The sequence below is a fragment of the Pteropus vampyrus genome, unplaced genomic scaffold, assembly GCF_000151845.1.
Source record: "Pteropus vampyrus isolate Shadow unplaced genomic scaffold, Pvam_2.0 Scaffold1000006220, whole genome shotgun sequence".
NCBI lineage: Eukaryota > Metazoa > Chordata > Mammalia > Chiroptera > Pteropodidae > Pteropus > Pteropus vampyrus.
The window spans coordinates 1-6,082 of NW_011920622.1; the positions used below are offsets into that span (position 1 = coordinate 1).

Here is a 6,082-nt window from a genome sequence, read left to right on the forward strand (position 1 = left end):
CAAGAGACTTAGAATAATAATCTAAGACAGACTGTAATCTAAGACAGACTTTGTTTCAAATGTCGTTCTGCTACTTGTCACTAGAGTTTGAACAACTGATACCTTCGTACAGCATTGTTGTAATTATTAAATAATTTGAGCATGTGAAGTTCTTCATATATTGAAGGTATTCAATAACCGGTGACTATTATTATCGCATCTATGATGCACATGACCTTTTTCATTACATAGATTACTGTGCTATTAGACAAATATCTCATTACTGTCATCTGAACACTTATTGGAGCAAAAGAACTTTTACTTATAACTCTAACTTAAAAGAATACTATTTTGAAAAAAAATTATTCTATTTTTCTAATTCCCAAAGTATTATAGCCTTGTTGCAGAAAAATCAGACCAGCAAGAAACCAAGCACCACTTGGAGAGTTTAGAACTCAAGTTTCTTATGTCGGCGGTCCCAGAAGAGCTAGTGCTCTGAAGATCTGGGCCCCGAGGTCAGGGCTAATCTGCTTTTATAGGGCTTATCCACGCAGTTACCGTTGGCACGAGCCCATCGAGCCCATCGGTTAATTTGTCCTCAGGCAGTTACAGAGCACGGGAGTTGCTATGGGCTACAGGCAGTTAGAACGAGCAAAGGGGATACATCTGTTATCTAGACAGTACAAGCAAAGGGGATACATCTATCATCTAGACAGAACAAGCAAAGGGGAGGGTGAGTCTTCAGTCAATCTCGAGGTCACCCTGCCCTTCGGTCTAGGCGGCGAGCATGTCTACAAGACGAACAAAGAGCTGATTACAAGGTTAGCCCTGTTCTATATCAGTTTTTAGTGCTTGCCAAGCCGTGTGAAAGATATCCGCTTGTCAGCCCAAGACGCACCTTGTATGTAAATTTTCCTTAATAAACTCTGTTAATTGCCAGACTGGAATGGCCTGCCTCTTTGGTTTTTCCCTGCCCTCCGCTTACAGAGGTAGATTTTAAGTCATAGGGCTTTTCCTTGGGTCTGCGTGTCATAACATCTGTGTCCTTTAAACTCATGCCTATACAGTGCTCTCTACTAACTACATCTCAATAAAAGTGGAAAAATATTAACCTTGCTCTTTACCTCAAACATGTAGAAAGAAAATATAAGAGAAACTGCAACCGCGGAATAGGCAAGGATCACTAAAGCAAAAAAAAGAAAAAAAAATCATGGCCCATAAGAAAAAAGGCATAACCTACAATTTATCAAAATAAAAGACACACCTAAGAAAATGAAAAGGCAAGCAAGTCATGAACTGGGAACAGATATCTGACACATATGTGTTTATACTATGTGTTCTTTATATATTCTGAATAGAAGTCCTTTGTCAGATAAGAAACTGTGGTTGTTTCTGATCACTGAAAGCTGGATTCAAAGTAAGTTATAGCTAACAAGCTAATATTATAAATCTTTTCCATTCACAAATATAGTTTAAATCTGTCAATGTAAAGGTAAAGCATACTGGTTACTCATAATTACCTGTAGATATAATTGAGACCACAATTCTATGTATAATTGGTATACTGTTGTACATAGTTAATTATAGTTACCATCTTTCAAATTTACTGGGCATTCCTAATATTTTGTATTTATTGGTCATTAAGCTCCTAAAGAAATACCAGTCTGACAAACTGGTTGCATTTAATATTCTTTAAAGACACATAAGCTTGAAGGAAGAATTAGCATCTTTTTTTTTTTTTAAGGGAACGCTTTATGAATTTGCATGTCGTCCTCGCTCAGGGGCCATGCTAATCCTCTCTGTATTGTTCCAATTTGAGTATATCTGCTGCCGAAGCGAACACAGAATCTGCATCTCTTGATAGCTCATTTTCAAATTACTGATACAACTTTACCAGAGAAATTATTATATACCATGTCAAACATCAAAAAGCTGCAAAAAGTTTTCAAGACCGATGCATTCCTTGTTCAAAATCCAAAAAATAAAGGTTTTCTAACTGAAAGCGTTTATATTCCTAAGCTAAGTAAACAAAAAAACAAAGTTGAAGGAAAAAAAGGACCTCTCCACTTAACAGTCCACTCACTGAGTTACATAAAAGTATTTCCTATCCAACACTTTGTCAAATTCAAGATATGTATTTCCTAAGAACAGGTCAACAAGAGTTCATCTCAAACAGTCTTAACAGTGTTAACACAGTTATCCTTTCTTAACACTACAAGATTCCTTGGCTACCACGATCACATTAGTTGACTGAAATTTCTCAATCTTCTATACATTTTGAGCTTGGTTGGTCTATACACCAAACAAACCAAATCTCCTGTTACTTTACTACACTGACTCTCATAAGAATGTCTACATTTGTGAACCGCATGCAGTTTCAAAGCATCGGCAAGATAAGCCTTTTCAGCTGCATGTCTGAACTTCTTGAAGGTCTGGTACTGTGGCATTATGGGCCAGGGGAGAAAGGGAATGGAAAAGGCTGTGGGACCAGACGTGGTAAACCTAACCCACTGACCTACCTCTTACAACCACCGACAAACTCGAATCAATGGAGAAAAGACCGATTAAAAAATAAATGAGATCGGACCAATTGAGTAGCCGATTGATAAAAAAGATGAATCCATAACTCTTTATCCAAGGATAAATTCCGAATTTGAGTCAAAGACTTACATGTAAAAAATAAAACCATAACCATGCTTATGAATTAGAAAGATTAAGATTGTTAAAACATTCTTACTACCTAAAGTAACACACAGATTCGATGCAATCCCCATTAAAATACCAATGGCATTCTTCCCAGAACTAGAACACATCCCAAAATTTATATGGGACTACAAAAGACTCTGAAGAGCCAAAGAAACCTTGAGAAAGAACAAAGTGGGAGTTATTATGCTTCTCAACGTCAAAGTACATTACAAAGCTACGATAATCAAAACGGTACAGTACTGGCATGAAAACGAAAATATAGATCAATGGAATAGAGAACCCAGGAATAAATCCTTGTTTAAATGGTCAATTAATCTATGACAAAGGAGGGAAGGATATACAATAGGATAAAGACAGTCTCTTCAATAAGTGGTGTTGGGAAAACTGGACAGATACGTGCAAAAAAATGGAATCCAACCGCTTTCTTACACTATATACAAAAAGAAACTCAAAATGGTAGACTTAAATGTAAGACCTGAAACGATAAAATTCCTACAAAAAATCATAGGCAGTAAACTCTGACATCACTCTTAGCAATATCTTTCTGGACATGTCTCCTCAGTCAAAGGCAACAAAAGACAAAATAAACAAATGAGATTACATTGAACTGAAACGGTGAAGGAAACCATTAACAAAATGAAAAGGCAACTTACTGAATTGGAGAAGATAATCGCAAACGACACACCTGACAAGGGGTTAATATCCAAAACATAGAAGGCACTCGTACAACTTAACACCAAAAACAGAAACAAACCAATTGAAAAATGGGCAGAGGGGATATATAACAAGAGGCAACAAACTAACAAATAAAACAAAAAAACAGCTCATAGATGCTGTCGACAGAATAGTGGTTACCAGAGAAGGGAGGTGGGTGGACAAAGAGGGTAAAGGGGGTCAAATAAGGTGATGGATGAAGACGGGTCTTTGGATGGGGAGCACGCAATAGAGTATACAGATGTCAGATTATAAAGTCGTATACCTGAAATTTATACAATACTATTAACCGACGTTATCCGAAGAAATTTAACTTAAAAAATGGGCCAGAGGACCTAAATAGACATTTCCCCAAAGAGGACATACAGATGGCCAAGACAAATGAAAACACGCTCGACATCACTAATCAACAGAGAAATGCAAATTAAGACCACAATGAGATATCACCTCACACCTGTCAGAATGGCTATCATCAATAAATCAAAGAACAAGTGCTGGCGAGGATGTGGAGAAAAGGGAACTCTCGTACACTGTTGGTGGGATTGCAAAATCGGTACAGCCACTATGGAAAACAGTCTGGAGGTTTCTCAAAAAATTAAAAATGGATATACCTTTTGACCGAGGAATTGCACTTCTGGGTATTTCTCCAAAGAAAACCGAAAGAATAATTTGTAAAGATCTATGCACCCCTATGTTCATGGCAGCACAATTTACAATAGCCAAGATACGGAAGCAGCCTAAAAGCCCATCAAACAGACGACTGGATAAAGAAGTTATGGTTCATATATACAAGGGAATATTACTCGGCCATTAAAAAAGTGAAATCTAACCATTTGCAATGACATGGATGGACCTAGAGGTTTTATGCTGAGTGAAATAAGCCAGAGAAAGATAAATACCTTATGATTTCACTTATATTTGAAATCTAAGGAATAACAAGAACAAACTCACATCAAAAACAGATTCCCAAATATAAAGGACAATCTGGTGATGGCCAGAGGGAAGGTGGGGGTGAGGGGCTGGGAGAATGGGGTGAAGGGTTAAAGTACAAATTAGTAGTTGATAGATGGCCGTGGGGATGGGGAGCACGGCACAGAGAATGCAGTTAGCATTAATGCAATAGCTAGTGGAGAGCCAGAGGAGAGAGAGAGCAGTTAGGGGGATCGTTTTATAAACTATATAAATGTCTAACCAGTGTACTGTATACTTGAAACTAGTAATAAATTTTTTGTTAAATACATTGAAAAAAAGTTAAACACCTACCTACGTTCCACTCATAGGAATTTGTCCCGCAGAAATGAAAGCATAAGTGCACACAACGACTGGTATACTAATATTCACAGTAGCTTGATATGTAACAGCCAAAAACTAGAAACCATCCAAATGTCCGTCATAGGTGAGTGGATAAACAAACTGTTATACATCCACACAATGGAACACTGATCTGCAATAAAAATTAATCAACACATGCAACAATGTGGATGACTCTCAAAATAATTATGTTGAGTGAAAGAAGCCAAGCAAAAGAGTACATATTGCATGACTCCATTTACATAAGATTCTAGGAGATGCGAGTGAACTTCCAGTGACAGAAAACACATCAGCGGTTGCCTGGGGATGGGGAGGGCAGGAGGGAGGGACCACAAAGGGGCAAGAAGAAACTTTTGGGAGTGATAAATATGTTTATTATCTTGATCGAAATGACGGTTTCACAGATACATATGTCAAAACTTAATAAAATGTACGCTTTGTTTGTAGTCTGTTGTATGTCAGTTCTACCTCAAAAAAAGCTCTTCAAATGGGATATAATATTTATTGACTATGTAACCATCACCCAGTTTAAGAAAGTAAATGGAACCATTTATATCTGTGTTCTCTGATCACGCTACAGTTCAGGTTTTCTTGCTATAAACGAATGTTCGAAACTATTTTCTCAATACTTGAGGTTCCCAAACACGAATATTCTGGACTATTTTTTATCTGAATTAGCTGAATGATGTAGTAGTTGTGCACAATTTGAAGTTGAAATGTGCGCTTTTAAAGATGAGCAGCCCAAAACAGTGACTTAAAAATACTGTTAAATTACGAATGTCTGAGAGTCTCAGCCCAGAATACAAAAGAGGGGCAGGGAATTCTTACTAACTGTGGCCAGGGAGGCAATCCTTTCATTTCTCTTTTCAAAACACGCAGTAGGGGGTGGGGAGTGGGAGGAATGCCGGAGCCAGCCGGCTGAGACGAACAGCACCTGAGAGGGGGAGTGAGGATTAAAGAAAAGACATGGACAAGAGATAGAGTCGGGAGGCCGTACAGTGAATACTGCAGCCCTGAGTTTATTTACAACACACTATTTATAGCATCGCAATGAGAAAACAGCCCAAGGTCACAACCCAAGGTCAGCCAAATTACCTATCCTGCAAAACAATGAAGCTCTCACAACTCTGAACTCTCTGCTCTGCTATCAAGCTCCCCTCTTTGAAAATACTGAGTGCTTCAAATGGTTTAGTGCCACTTATCTCAGAGCTTGCCAAGTTAGCCCGGCTCCCAACAGAGGAAGAGAGGTGAAATAGGAGGAGGAAGACTTTGCCTTTTGTCTTCCCGTGCACTACAACCAGGCTCCGCCCATGGATTCTATTGGAGGAATGGGATACGGTCTAAATGCCTATAAAACTACAGACGGAAACTA

The 6,082-nt window shown here is 38.3% G+C and overlaps 1 non-coding gene across 1 annotated transcript; it reads right to left on the bottom strand.

The window, feature by feature from the left end:
• Positions 1–1,715: 1,715 nt before the first annotated feature.
• LOC111735740 lies at positions 1,716–1,824 on the bottom strand. Its single transcript, XR_002778952.1, has one exon. It is a non-coding gene; the product is annotated as a U6 spliceosomal RNA (small nuclear RNA).
• Positions 1,825–6,082: the final 4,258 nt, after the last annotated feature.